The sequence below is a fragment of the Trichosurus vulpecula genome, chromosome 7 (assembly GCF_011100635.1).
Source record: "Trichosurus vulpecula isolate mTriVul1 chromosome 7, mTriVul1.pri, whole genome shotgun sequence".
NCBI classification, from domain to species: domain Eukaryota; kingdom Metazoa; phylum Chordata; class Mammalia; order Diprotodontia; family Phalangeridae; genus Trichosurus; species Trichosurus vulpecula.
In genome coordinates, this window is record NC_050579.1 from 214,824,247 (window position 1) to 214,840,394 (window position 16,148).

A 16,148-nucleotide genomic window follows, 5' to 3' on the forward strand; every position below is an offset into this window, starting at 1 on the left:
CAGTCCTGTGACCAGTGCTAGCAAAGGGGTCCTGATACTCTCTTTCTGACCAGGTGTCAGTCCTTACTATACCTGGGCACAAGGTGCCACCACCAATATTGTAGCTTGTGCTACTGTTGCTATTGCCTTCAGTTTCGAGCCCCACTGCAGATACTATTTTATTTTGTCTGTGCCATGCTCCCAGCCAGCCCTCACTCCATTGGCCACAGAATTCATTTTCTCGACTCCTAAGCTGTGCTGTGCTCTAGAATGAGTCACCATTACTCTTTTTTTGGATTCCCAATCACAGTTTGTTTTGATGAACTTTTAAAAGCTGTGTGTGTGTGAGGTGTGTATGGAGGGGGTGGTTTGTTTGCCAGAAGTCTCTTCTTCCCCTGGGAATATCCCGAGTGGTCTCAGCCTCAAGTCTGCCCTAGTGTCTGCCAATTCTCCTGGCTGTGCAAAGGCACCCTTAGGTTCCTGGTCTTGGTGCTTGCCAGCTCCACCCCCTGGGGCTTAGGAACTCCTCCTGGTCTGCTAAGGTGGGGCTTGTTGGGATGCCTCCCTTCCTGCACTGGTCTCCTTCCATCACTGCAAGAGGGAGTCTCCCCAGCTTCCCAAGCTATAAGACTACTTAACCCCCACTTCTGGGTTCTCTATTCCAGGGTTTCTCTTAAGGCAGTATTCTCTGCATTATTCAAGGAGCAATGAGAGCTCTTAGAGTTTACTGGGTCATCATGGATCCAGGAAGTTCAATAATGTGAGTTTCAAACCTTTAGACTGTGGGCTGATAGCCCCAGGAGTAGCTGCTGCTGCTGCCTCAGGCTCTGTGCTTCTGTCCCACCTAGCTCCCATAGATTCCCATCCTGCTCAGAGAGACCTGGGGATTTCTCCCTGAGCCAATGGACTGGGCTTACTCCCATTCCAGTATGGTGCTCCAGTCTGGACAGTGGTGGTTCCATGCGCCCAGTGCTCTCCTGGCTTGGAAATCTGACATACTGTATCTCCTAGTGGATTTTACCTATCTCAAATCTGTTCAGATTCACTTCTCAAAAGGTACCTTAAAGAATTTATGATAGAGCTCAGGCGTATTCATATTTTCACTCTGCCATCTTGGCTCTGCCAACTTGAAATATTAATATATGAATCTTCAAATAAATATATAGGTATAGAGACTGATAGATTTAGAACAGAACTGTGATTTCCTTAATTTTATCATTATAGGGAGCTCTTATTGAAGTAATCTCTCAAATCAGCTGGCCTCTTCAGTCAATCGATCAGTAGTCATTTATTAAGTATCTATTATGTCTCAATGTGCTGAACACTAAATGTTTTATCCATGTTCTTTAAATATATTTGAACATAGACTATACAAAATAAAATGGACATAACTGAGCAGGAAAAAATATACCTAAAATTGAAGATTTCTGCTATGTATAACTTGTTTTTATTTATTTAATAATTTTAGCCTGGAACTTTCAAAGTAGTACTGATTGCTTGTGCTTCTTCCATGGTCTTTTTCTGTTTTCTTCTCTATAGTAAGAAAGGGGGGGGAGGTGCTGTAATTATCATTTTTCCTTATTTTCTTTCTTCGCCACCCCCTCCCCAAAAGTTGAGTGGGGGGAGAAAGTCCATGAAATGCAGATAAAATTCCATAATTAGTTTTGGAAAATGAATTTCTCATTCTGAACATTGACTACATCACTTTACTATCAAGAAATAAGCAGCCTGCTTATAAATTTCTGGTTACCCATTGTCTACAATTGTAGTTGCTCATTCAGAATGGATGTCCTTTAATGATTTATCTGGGATTTCACCAACAGTATATTTTAGAAGTGTCACTTGAACTCAGGTTTTCCTCACTCCAAAGCAAGCATTCTAATCTATGTACTCCTGTTAAGGCATTTACACATTTAAATAAATGAAGTTCCTGTGATTGCTTCAACAGCTCCATTGTGAGAAATCCCTCCTTGAATGCTAATCACATTCCACCTATCACTTACTAAATGAATCCTAAGGAGTTACTTGTGTCCTGTAGAAATTGTGACCCCCAGAGCAGCAAAGCTGTTGACTGCCAGAAGGATTTGAGCTTGTTTGAATCCAAGTTTGGCACTCCATCCACTGGCTCCTTTCCCCTCCCCTACCCAGGCCTCTTCCCTCCTTAGTCCTCTCTCCCCTCCCCTCCTCTCCTCTCCTCTCTGTGTGTACTCATACCCACATATATATATGCATATATATTTACATACATGCACACATATACCCATATACCCATTCATAAATGTTCCATGCTGTAATACAGGAGCTCAGCTCTGTTGTTCAAGTTCGCACTGGATTCAGACAGCCCTAAGAAGGACAATGGAGACAAGGGATTCATAGTCACTTTATTTTCATGGAGGCCAGTTGAGACAAGGAATAAAAGCATTCTCCAAGATAGGGACAGTAACTTCCAAGTCACTTTATTCTCATGGTGGCAGGTTGAGACAAGGAGCAGGAGAAACCATATACTATATCACTTTATTCTTGTGGTGGCTGGTTAAGACAGGAAGGTAACATATCTGCCTTTTATCGCAGGGAGGTTCAAGAGGGACTTCTCCTCATTATCACTTTATTCCCATGGCTGCATGTCGAGACAAGGGAGCATCCATGCCTACTGACCAGTGCTCATTTGATATATAGAGAAACACAAAGAAGGCAGCATGCCAACAATAAGCTCATAAGTTTATATTATCTTTGTTTACATAATGATGTGTCAGCACAGTGCAAGTGCAGTGTTAGTGTTTAAGAACCATGGATCCTGGCTGCCTGTGTCAGTCTGGATCCATGCCACATTATACTTGCATACATACATATTTGTATGATGGTGTGGTACAGTAGAGAGCTGACCTCAGAGTCAGGAAAGCCTGAGTTCAAGTAACACCACTGACACATAATATGTGAATCTGGGCATTTCTCTTAATATTTCAATGCCTTAGGCAGCTCTCTAACATAACCAGTTTCAGAGCATATGCCATTTTGCTTTGGTGGAAGGATTTGTACCACTGGCAGTTCAGTATATCCATGGAATCCCAGGTCTGATCCAAATCTTTACGTATGTATGTATGTATACATGCACGCATATATGTATGTATAGTGATTCTCAGGGCTATGTCCACCCAACTTCCCATTTTTTATTCCCCCAAGATGATAAACTACACCAATTTCAAGCTTCTCTGTTGATCTGTACTACAAAATTATAGTTTATAACCTCCAATTGGTACATGTAACACTCAGTTTAAACAATTAGATGCAATGAATGGCATTTATCAAAATGACTTAGAATATAATATCTCTTCCATAAATCTGTGGCATACCTTACCCTAAAACCATACTACATCTGTAGAAAGAATGGATATACACAGTGAGTATACTACTTGAGAGGTGCACACAAATGCAACAAACATAGTCAAACAACTTCCACCTCCTGCATTGCATCTCACTTGTTTTTTTTTTTAATCTTCCTATGGTTTTCTTCCTGTTGGGTGCAGCATTGCTGCTTGCATATATCTTCACTAGGATCTCTAGAATGTTCTCTATTGTTCAACTTGCCTCTTCAGCTAAAGAACCAGGATTTTTGTTCATAGAGCCTCCTACTAGAAGAGTTTCTCCTCTGTAAGAAACTGTTTTCATTCGGGTGGGGGTGCGAGATTTGACGTGGTCCAGAAGAGAGTAATCTCATTTATTATTTGCTATGCTTTGAAAGAGTTTTAAAAGACAAAGATACATTCTCTCTCAAGAACTGTGTTCTTCCTCCAAGCTGTCTTTTTTCTCGACTGCCTGAGATGACACTTACTGACTTTTTAGAAAATATGTTGTCTACAGATTTATGTAGATTTTAAGAGTCTTTCATTTGAACATTTCTTTGCACATCCTTACAAATAAGCTAAAGCAGAGTAGTCCTTGTTTTTACAATCTGCAAATATGTCAGTCAGAATATGAGTCAATGTTTCACTCCTTTACAAGCTGTGAATGCAATTACTCATAGTCTCAAAGAGAAAAACCTTAACCTTTTAATTTTAAAACTCTGTTTTCTAACTCTTAAACCCTGCCATTTCATCAAATGGATTGGTGAATTGGGAAGAGAACTCAATGAATCAGTGATCCCCCAACTCCCTATGATATAAACACATACTTGTTTATATCACCTTTCTCTGTCTCTCTCTCTCTCTCTCTCTCTCTCTCTCTCTCTCTCTCTCTCTCTCTCTCTCACTCTCTCTCTCTAGATAGCTATATCTGTATCTTATCTATCTATCTATCTATCTATATATATATATATGGATATAGATACATCTTTATAGGGAAATCATGAAAACTAAAAGTTGGACTTTAATAACAGTAAATATATGTTTAACTAAATAGAATAAAGTAATCAAGTGAATATTTTCAAGTGAATTTTTCCAGTGAAATCTTTTGACCCACATTCTCTACTAGATGAGTAACAATTTAAGAGACAATTGTTTAGTCTCAGATCAATTATTTAGTGGTGAAGCAATACTAGGCCAAAAGGTAACTAGGAATCTATCGGAAGCAACACTTAGAAATAAATAGCTAATGGATTCGTGGTAGAAAACTGAAGATAACCTAAAACAATTTAGGGACATATTTTCTGCCTGTGGACACATAGATCCTACTGCTGTCTGGGAGATGAATTTGGCTTTTAGCTTTGTAAACTAAAGCACACTTTTGTGATGTGATGCGATGCGATGAGATGTGTTGTGATGTGATCTACAAAGGAAATCTTCCTGCTAGAAGTAGTTGAAAGATACAGTACCCCTGTGAGCAAGCTCTCCACTGGAATAGAAGAGATTAGAATTGCAACTAAGCTTTATAAGAAAAAGATAGTATTTATGGTAGAAACCAAGACTTTTTACTCCTAAACCTAAATAAATAGACATTCTTTTTTGCCTGAAATACAAGTAAGGAAATATTGAAGAATCATTTATATTTAATTTATTTTTATTTGAATATTAAAATTATTTGCTTTATGCTGTACTAGATAGACTGGCCATAGACTGGCCTTTGAGTCAGGAAAACAAGGCTTACTCAACTGTGTAAGCAAGGGAAAGACACTCAAGCTCTCAGGGCCTAAGACTATAAGCTGCAGAGTAGTTGAAGATCAGTTTCCATCTTCAGAGAGTTTCCAGAAGAGGAGTTCCCTCCACACATGGAATCAAAGATTCAGGAAAAATGATATCCAAATTAAAAGGGGAATAAACAGATATTTAAGATATTTTCATCAGTTTTGTTCCTGTGTTTAGGAATTTTTCTATCTTATATCAAGGACTGATTCTTCAAATTTTAAATTATAATTTGTAGCCCTTTGTTTTAATTATTAAAATTATAATTAATTTTTTATATTCCAAAATATTTAATTAGTTAAGGAACATTGAGCTAGCAATGGATAATTTGCACATTGAATGTCTATTTCCAATTTCCCCCAAATCAAATTAAAGTCAACATCAATATTTCACAAGCTAGGTAATCACTAAAGTTGCATGAATTTATTTTCTTTATTTCTACTGCACTTCCTCTAAAGCTTACTTTATTTTGTGGGTATGTGAAATCATAGAAAGCTGAAAGAGTACTTTGAAATTCCTTCTGACAATTCCACATGGCTTCAGGAACACATCAAACTCCAATCAAGAGGAGTGCATTGCTTCTTCCTCCCCTTTTGTTACTGTGACTTATTCTTTCCCTCTGGCTTTTTCAGCTTTCTCCTAAGTTAATGGGTTCTCCACTCTTAGATGCCTGATATCTTGTCTTGCCATTAATCACTGTGAAGTTAACAGCTCCCGCACCTTTCAGGACTATCTTGAGCTTAACTCTGTCCACACAGTAATGAATCAAAGTCATGAAAATACAGGATAGTACCTCTTCAAATCAAATACGTTTTACTCTTTCATAACACTCACACTTTCACGTTTAGAAAATCATTTTGGTCAAAATGTTTTCTCTAAGAACTAAAAAATTCCAATTGAAGTGAACTTGAAGAAAAAGATTAATTAGCCACATCTTTTGAAGCCAGCTTTAATAAACATATTATACTAAATACAGTTATAATAATACAATAATAGTGAATTCATTTATACAATTTTAGTAAATACAATTATAAGAAATTCATTTAGACAATTATACAATTCATAGAATTATGGTAATTCAATTATACAATTAAAATAAAATAGTTAAACAATTGTAGGAAAATAGAATTAGAGGAAAATTCCATTCTTTATTTGTGATTTTTTTTCTAGAAATATCATTACTGCAAAACATTTTTTGTCTCAATGTAGATTTCTAGAATTTGAGTCCTAATGCAAAGGTAGAAAAAAATTCATAAGAAATTGCTGATTCTGTGTTGAAATTATTTTTATGTGTTAAAACATCAATTTTTTTTATCAATTTGGTCATTAATTGAAAAAAATAAATTGATTACTTGGCAATAGCTATTGTCAGCTTCAGAATTTAACTCTCCCTACTAATGTGTTTGAACAGACTCTTGTCTACTCTAGACAAATATTCCTAAAAATTTTGGCCTGAAATATATTTTCTTCTATTTGAACTGACTAGACATTGTTAAAGTTAGGACAACATGAAATTCAGAGGCTTTTGCTTAGAAAGCTCCTTTTGTTGTATGTGTGAAAAAATAAAGTCAAGGTAGAAAGAAAACAAGAATGAAACCAGTTTGGAAATTGAGGCCAACCATTCCCTAGAGGTTTTCCAATTTTTTTCCAATTCCTCTGTAAAGAAGATTAATAGAGAATGGATGATAAAGTATGACTGATTTTAGGGCTTTAATGAATGAGAAAATATCATGTCAAGTCTACAGGTTTTGATTCATAGGATATAGGTTCAATCTTAGCTACTTCCCGTCTATGGTAAGTCATACAACCTCTTTGGGCGTCAGTTTTTTTTAATATATAAGATTATGGGATTGGACCAGATAATCTCTAAATTTCCTTCAGGCTTTCAATGTAAAATCATACCATCATACATAAAACAAGGAAAGGAGTTTGCAAAAATACTGTCTCACATGTACCAATTTTTCTATATGTCCTGAAAGTCAGGCTGTTTCATGTCAAGTACTATATAGTCACAACCTTGTAAACTGATTAAATCCTTTCCAAAAGGCCTATTTCTTTTATTTAATAGAGTTGACTTTAATGACCATATAAATTTGAATGAGTTAAACATGATGGTGGCATTGAAAATGTCAGCTCTAGAAAGGTGAGGAAAAATAAATACTAAATTGAAATATATCACATTAATTGGAATGAGACATTTTTAGAATTTAATATTTTTATAGAAAGCCACATTTGATGTTAACATAGCAATATCTAAAGAAAATAAGGAAAAAGATTTGTTTTTTATGATAAAAATGTCAGCAAGTCTGTGGGAAAAAAAGATTAGGATAAATACATTTTGCTGCTTTTTGTAAGACAAAATAAAAAGTACAAAATTGACTCACATTATGAGGCTAATTCAATCTTGGGTCTTTGGTTCTCAACTCAGCAAAAGCTGAGGCCTTATTCCTCTTAGGTTCACAAAGACAAGGAACCATGGTTAATGAGGTAATGTGGTGAAGCACCTGGTACAGATTCTATTCCTGCAGAGATTTATAAGGCAGGGGATCCACTGCTCATACAAAAGCTGACTGAATATTCTGCATTATATGGCAAGAGGAGATTTCTCCCTGCCCCAGGAATTCAAGGATGTCTCTAATACTCATTTCTGTAAAAGAAAAGGAAATAGGTTGTCTTGTGACAATCATAGATGGGTCTCTTACTTAGTTATTGCCAGTTAAATTCTTCCCAGAGTCCTCCTTAATAGGATGATCCTTCACCTGGAAATGGTCACCTGCCTGAGAGTTAGTGTGGCTTCATAAAGTACCAAGGAACAGTTGATATGGTGTTTGCTGCCCAACAAATCCAGGAGAAATGTCAAGAGCAAAACAGAGGTCTGCATGCAGTATTCATGCAATGTTCTGACCAGGATCTTTGATGCTGTGAGTCATGAGGGTTTGTGGAAGATCATGACAAAATTTGGCTGCCTGGAGAAATTCATCAGTATTATATGCTAGTTAAGTGATGGCACCTTACATGGGTACTGGATAGTGGACATTGCTTTTGTGCTTTCACAGTTGCCAATGGAGTGAAGCAGGATTGTGTGCTTGTTTTCATGCTTTTTAGCATGATGTATTTAGTGATGTTGTGAGATGCCTTCAATGAGGACAAAAAAGGATCAAGATCAGCTACTGCAATGACGGTAAATTATTTAACTTGAAATGGCAACAATCCAAGACTTAAATGCAGGGAGAGTTAGTGAGCAACTTTTTGTTTGTATATAAATGTGCCCTTGTTGTAGATCCTGAGGCTGAGATGAACCAGTATGCATCAATTCTCTGCTGCTTGTACTAAGTTTGGCCTGGCAATTAATACCAAGAAAAAAGTGGTATTCCACTAGCCAGCACCATATCATCCATATTGGGAACCACCAGTTACAGCAGATGTAGAAATTTCGAATGCTATGGATAAGTTCACTTACCTTGTCAGTATACTTTGCAGGTGATACATATGTAGATGATGAAGCTGATGCATGTATTGCCAGAACTAGCTCAGTATTTCGTAGGCTCCGAAGGAAAGTATTGTAGAGGAGACTTATGTTAGGCTGCCTACCAAACTAAAGGTCTACAGAATCATAATGATGGCCTCATTGATATATGCCTGTGGAACTTGGATAGTATACCAGCACCATACCAGGAAGCAGAATTGCTACCATTTGAATGGTCTTAGGAAGTGTCAACCTGAAAGTTTGTTTAAAGTAGGCAAAGAAGGTAGGTGATATGTAAATTCATATTGTTTATTCCCTTAAAGCTAGCGGATACATACGTGTATGGAGCCGGACAAAATCTGACTGCCTGAACGAGAAGGTTTAAATACATTTTTAGAACAGTCACAACTCAGCATACCTCTGTTACTCAATTTTATGATCCCCATGTGTGTTTAACCATGATACAGGAAAAGGATTTTCTAAATTGAATAGGTTGTAAATACAATAAGATAAGGGAGTTGACCAGGGTCAGTTGAAACTACAACCTACCTTTTCTGTGTTTAATTTACCATTAATAATCCATAACATAGTACATGCCCATAAAATATTAAGCAAGATAGTTTCTCGGGTTAAGGGTCTCATCTTTAATGTCTAATAGACAGAGGAAAGAACATGCTTAGGTCAGCCCAATCTGGCTTTGTTGACATAGGAAGAGGTATTCTCTGAGTTTACTCAGAAAACAAAGAAGCTTAGATAAAGGCTTTTCTTCTAGTTTATCAGTTCAGGGCTCTGACCCTTATTAAAGTTACTATTTTCATGATTATCAGAAGATTCTGAAGATCACCTGACAAGATAAGGTATTGGACCCTAAGGTTCCTTCTTGAGCTGAACTGCCAAGCATTTGCACTCTTTTGCAGATAGTCCAACTTTGATGGGCTAGCCACGTTGGTTAAATGCCAAATGTATGCTTTTCTAAAAAGTATTTAATACAGAACTCACACAAAACAAGCACTCACACAGAGGTCAGAAGAAGTGATACAAAGACACTGTCAAGACTTCTCTGAACAACTTTGGAATTTATTATGAAACATGATACACATTGGCACGGAACCATCCACTATGGCCTGCCCACATCAAAGAAAGTGCTGAGCAAAGCAGAATTACAGTAGCTCAAAAGAAACAAGAGATGTGCAAATTTAGAGACATCTCCATTCCAGAAATTCATAGGGATTATTTGTGCCCGACCTGTGATAGAACCTTCTGAGCTCATATTGGTCTGATCAGCCACAGTTGGGCATACTGTACCCTGATTCTGTTATAGTGATGTCATTTTGGTTTTTTTTTTGAGCACTGAAGACAATCACCAATCACACTTGTCATTAATATCACATTTTAAGACTTAAAATCATTTTCCTTACAATCATCTTGAAAGATATATAGTTCAAGTATTATCACTTACTTTTTACAGATAATCAAATAGAGGCTTAGTGCCCTAACGTCAAATTTTTAATTTATGAAATTGGGAAATTGCTCACTATATTGCTGAGGTGCCCAATGTAGCACAAAATTGGGCTCTTACAATGGCTACTCTATGTTAATTTAGACAATATGTACCCTTATATGCTATGCTCAAAACATTATCTCAAGAGCCCCTACTGAAGTATGTACTTTTTTCCTATATGTAAATATGCACAAAATGCTTTCTTAAACAGCAATTTTAAGTAATGAGCACAAAACTAGTCTCACAAAATTATGATCTTTAAGTTTCAGAGGCTAAGACATTGATATCTCCCCTTTTTTATTACTGAATCATTATTAGATAATGTCTACTTAGCTTTTGATTGCTATATTTGTTATCCACTTCCTGGAATATCTATTGATTAATTAGAAAGAAAATGCTTGGGTAAGCATTTTAATACAAACAAGAAATGTCAGCAACTTAAGGACAATTTCCATCTTCATTAGTCAAATATTATTTCTATTCCATTAAAATTAATGGGGCACTTTTTTAAATCAGAAGAACGCTAATAACTTATTTTCTGGACTGATTCAGATTACTCTGAATTATGGTCCCACATATTCTAAATATTTAACACTACAAAATTTAAATGCTTTGGGTTTTCAGAGTAAATTTCTCAAAGGGCATTTTCTAATGAAAATATGGAATTGTATCTAATTGGCTAAATTGCCCCTGGAGTTGCTCTGTAGCAAAGCTAACAAAATGACTTAGAACATATTGTTGATTTTCCATCTTATTGTCTCCAAGACATTGATTTGAATAAAAAATTCACAGCCTTAAGCATCTAACAACCACAGATGGAAAACAAAACTGTGTTATACAAAAGCTTCCAGAGTGTGCAGTGTATTTAGTGGCATGAGAAGGATGGTTCACAGCCCTGTAACTTTCCAACAATAATTCAGAATTCTTGTGTGTGACACCACATTATCTACTACTAGTTATAAAAAGCAAAAACACAAAAATTTCACCATGGTATCTGTTGTTAACTCTAGACAGTGGCAAAATGCTGTGACAGTGACCATATTTTTATTTTTCAGCATCTTATGAGGAAAATTGAAATTTCTGTTTCACTTTTATTTACTGCCATGTTCCCTGTCTTTATTTCTTAATTTTTGGGGCAGATTTTTTTGAACTGCCTTCCAGAATTTAAAAAAAAAGGAAAAGAAAAAGAACTTTATTCCTTTTCAGTAAGTTTTATCTAAAAACGGCAAAGGGCACTAATATATAGATTAATTCAGCCATGAGATTTCTAAGTTCATCAGCTAATTTTGGAAGCTTTGATGATCCAGCTATGATAAGATAATCTCAATGTTTAAGTTATGTATTACTCTCTGCATTTCTGAGCATGTTCATTGAGAACTCATCACTAAGTTTGGGCCAATGGCCCTGTGTCCAGCTCTCTGGCTTAGCCTGGGAATATCTGCCAACTCTAACACTGGATCGAGGGAAAAGAACAAATTATTACCTTAGTATGGCATCTTTCAAATTATTGGTAGTTTTTCCAATGTGCATGTGATTGATAGTTTGAACAATTTTATACCTATTTTTGAAGTAGAATTGGAGATCTGAACCCCTTGACTTGCATGATTTTTTAAGGATCAAGGGAATTTTGTCAAATCACGTTATTACCTCACTTTCTTATGATGAGATATGAGAGGATATATGCATAGGGGTAAATATTTTTAGATCTGTGTATTTAATTTGTATTAATTATTTAATTATGTTTTTTTATTTAATTATTTGTATTTAATTATTCCTTAGACTAAGCCTTGTGAACTTTAGAATTCTGCTCTGATAAGTGATCTTTTGTATTATTTTGCCTGCAATCAGGTCTGTAGACCGCTCCTTAGACACATCCTTGTAGTTCTACCTATTCATCCCTTCCCTCCCCTCCTTTCTCAATTTATATGTTATTTTTCCAATTTGAATGTAAGTTCCTTCATGGCAGGTATTATCTTGCTTACTTGCATCTGCATCCTCAGTGCTTAGTATAGTGCCTGGCTGCACATAGCAAATAGTCTATTCTCTCTCTCTCTTTCTCTCTCTCTCTCTCTCTCTCTCTCTCTCTATCTCTCTCTTTCACTCTAGTAATATATAAGGTAAGGAAATCCCTTTCTGATTCTTTTTTTGTAAAAGTTAGGGGTCTTCAAATTGTTCTGTAAGACAGTTATTAATCAATGCACATTTATTAAGCAGTTATTATGCATAAGCCTCTGTACTAAATGAATCTGTCCGTGCTTCCTGGGAACTTATTTTAGAGAAAAAAGCATATACGAATATATAGATACTAAATCTATGTAGAATAATATGCATGAGGAAGTAGTGAATGCATCTGCATGTTATATCTGTATTAGTCTTTCCATTTAAATTTTTAAAAGAGAATAAAAAAGATGATTCACACTAACAATATAACTGGAGAGTACATTTGTATCTAACCTTTAAAATTTTCTTCCATATTGCCAAAATACAGAAATGAGAGGAACTTGTATGGCATGTGTGTAGAAGTAGTTATCAGAGATACTGTGAGAAGAAAAGAATCATAACTATCGCTAAGGTCACACTGTATGTAGTGACTAAAAAAACCTCTGAAAAAATTTGTTTCTATTTGTTTTATACGTATTAAGGATTATATATCTAGGTTGAATGAGATGATTAAATTTGTTCCTAAAATTCTAAAAAAAATGCAACTTATTGTTTCATAACAGTTCTCAGAGTTCCAGTATTTTACTTAAGAGAAGTCATTTCTTAATGGAAAATAAATGTGATAAATTTATCATAAGTAAATATGACCACAAAATATGCATTATGAAAAATCTGCATATTATATGAGAGCTTACTGGAAAGTGATATTTAAACATAAAGAGTTATGAATGAATTAAAAAAGAATTTATTAAAAATTTACTATATGCTAAATATATATTTAATTGATGTGGTTTACAGGGGATATAAATGAAAGACTGAGTTCATGGGGGAGTGAAAAAATCTTAAAATCCATTTAATTTTATATGGGCCTTAAAATGAGCTAAAATATTATTAGTTAACTAAAATACAAACCATAACTACTGAAAGGATTAAAAACACTATGGGTATTAAAGAATACAGAGAAAACTTGAGGTAGGCTCCTTGACTTAAAATTCTTCACAGAAAGTTGTTGCAGGAGTGATGGGAAGCTTCAGTAATAAAATTCTAGACACAAAACAAATTATTTCAATCCAGTAAAAAAACGTGGATCCACAGAAACCTTCTTAATCATTTAAGTGTAAATGACAGAGATAGAGAATTATATTTCTTCAGCTGTAACTATACCAATAACATAGAACTATAATAGTATCCATATAGCTTAAGATATTGATTCATATAGGGAAATAGATGGTTATATAGATATAGATGATACAGATTTGTATTTTATGGAGATGCAATGTCCCCTGTGGGACTGCCTTGCAATGGGTGCTCATAGGTTACATTTCCATAGGGCAGCTCCCAACTGAAAATCTAGAAATAACCCTGTTGGTGATCCCTTCAACTTTTTAGCTCACAAGCCTCCCACTAATGTGTTTCCCATTATAACAAATCATCTAGTAGACACAATTGGTTATTTTAAAAAGGGTATTTACTCAAATGACATTCTAAAAATAGTAGTTATAACCTTCCCCACAGTCAGTAAAACAGAGGCTAACTCTCCTATAAATACAAAAAGTATGCCTGGGAAGAATAGTATCAAAATTAAAGTTAAATGCTAGATGAGGCATTTTTATAGAAAGCAACATTTAACTCCTGTTACTGAATGAAGAGTCTGAAATTCCCTGCTCTCTTTATAAAGTCCTCATTTTGTTTCACAGGGTCTGCTTCTTTGCACAGCCTAAATTTTACATGACAGAAGTGACACTTCTTGAAGGCAACCCCCTTTTTTTCTTCAAATGACCATCTTACTGAATCCATGTCTCCCTTGAATATGTGTTTCTACTCCCTCTTATATTCATTGTTTCCTACTGTTCTAGGATTCCTTTTTAAAAGTTCTATAGTTGATGTAGGGGAGGAAGGAGAAATTCCTTTTTTTGTCTGTTAATGAATTTTGAATGAAGTTTACAAATATCTCCAACTCCCAAATTCTTGATGCTAGACACTAGGATCAATTGGGTGAGAAGAAAGACAAAATAACATTTTTTTAAACAGAGGTTTTATTCCACAACTGTTCCAATCTTTGGCTACCTTAAGTTCTTGGGGCTTAGCTATTTAAAGCTGTGAGAAGCACATTTGCTTTCTCAGCCAATCACTTTTTTTCTTTTCTTAACTCAGACAGAATTCATCCCTTATAAAATGGACCAATCCAATGATGGATTTTCTATACTTGAACATATCAATAACATCTTGTGATTGCAGTTTGGACCTTCTACAGCTAAACAAATAGAACTGAGGTGTGTGAAGTAACATCCACCAAACATTCCCCTCCCCTTAACACATGAGAAATACAAAAGAAAAGCAGTGAACTTTAAAAAAAGTGTTGAGAATAGTAAAACTCAAAATAAGCCAAGAATGGCAGGGAATTAATAGAATAACAAAAAAGGATATGTTTAATATTTTATTTATTTTTTCATTTTTTGTTATTAAAAGTATAAGTTGAAAAATAAAGTTAGTTTTTCAACTCTTCAGATGTTCCAGTTACCATTTCTATAATTTCACAAAAAAAGAACAAAACAAAACAAAATGCCCTTTCTTGGCAACCACTTCCACAAATATGTTGTTTATCTATAGTAGAAGGGTAGATCTTCTTGTTGTTTCTCCTTTGTTCTCACAGGGGACCAGTAACATCACATAGGTGATGTCTTGACTTGCACATAAATGGGTTTGGGTGAGACAGATATGTGCAAAGTTGGCAGTCTCACTCTCTCCTCCAGTTGTCCAAATCTGTTGGCAAGACCAAAGTCAAGATGACTGGCTATGTATGGTGAAGCATGCAGGGGGGAACTTAGCCTTTCTAAATTAAGGTCTTTCGCAGGTCTCAATTTGTCTAAGGCCATGCCAATTCAAGGATTCAGAGTGAGGTAAGAATTGAGACCAAAATGGCCCAATTTACTATCACAACTGTATCAACTTCAGACTTTCTGACTAGAAGAGAAAACAATTGCTATTGCTAGTTATACTTATTCTAAGCCAGGGGTGGGTCACCTACAGCCACATATGGCCCTCTAGGTCCTCAAGTGCTGCCAGGGCCTCAGATTTCCCCACCCCTGTTCTAAGCCATTAAAAACTAATCAACAAACCACCTAAGTTTGGGTAGGTCCCTATTATTGGCCATTCAATTAAAATCAGAATGATTTTTGTTCAAAGGAAGAGTCAAGTAGCTCCATTTATAACACAATGGGCTTTTTTAAAGTCTGTTTTTTCAGTTATATTTCAAGAAGTAAAAAAAAAATGAAAACTGTCCAGGGCAAAAAGTAAATTGTTCCAAATTTTTGAAAATAGATAAAAGGAAAAAAAAGAAGAAGAAAAAAGAGGAGGAGGGGGAGGAGGAGGAGAAGAAAAATAATTTAGCAACTTCTGCTCAAACTGGTGAAGCTAATTAAAACAAAATCTTCTATGAAGTTCACTTCTTCCCACAAATGCATACATTTGATAGGTAACCTTAAATTTAGACCACAATAATAGTGAGGCTTATGTGTAAGATATATGTGTGTAAGATTTCACTCACTGACCTGCTCTGGACGTCCTCTCTACATAGAGACATCATGAAGAAACCGTATAGTTTTTCTTGATCCTTTGTTTTCAAAGAGGACCAATGGCATCCAAGAGTGATGTCTTCACTTGCATGTGAATTCCCTTTGAGTGAGGAAGAGCTGTGCATTCAGTAGACTTGCTCTCTCCTCCAGAGGAGCTCTTAAAAGTTAGGGGTTATAATACTTTTGGATCTATATATCCTGTGTTTCATATAGCACTGGACACATGGGAAATGCTTTTATATTAATTTATTCTTTCATTCATTTATTCATGACAACTAATGCTGGAAAGCACACTGAACTATTCAATTCTTATTTTGTCCCTCTTTTTCCTTACTAGTAAAATAGTTGTTGAA

At 35.5% G+C, this 16,148-nt stretch overlaps 1 protein-coding gene across 1 annotated transcript in view; it reads left to right on the forward strand.

Moving 5' to 3' along the window:
* Positions 1-16,148, forward strand: part of EYS (eyes shut homolog) — a 287,935-nt gene that overhangs the window by 139,101 nt on the left and 132,686 nt on the right. The window lies entirely within an intron of this gene.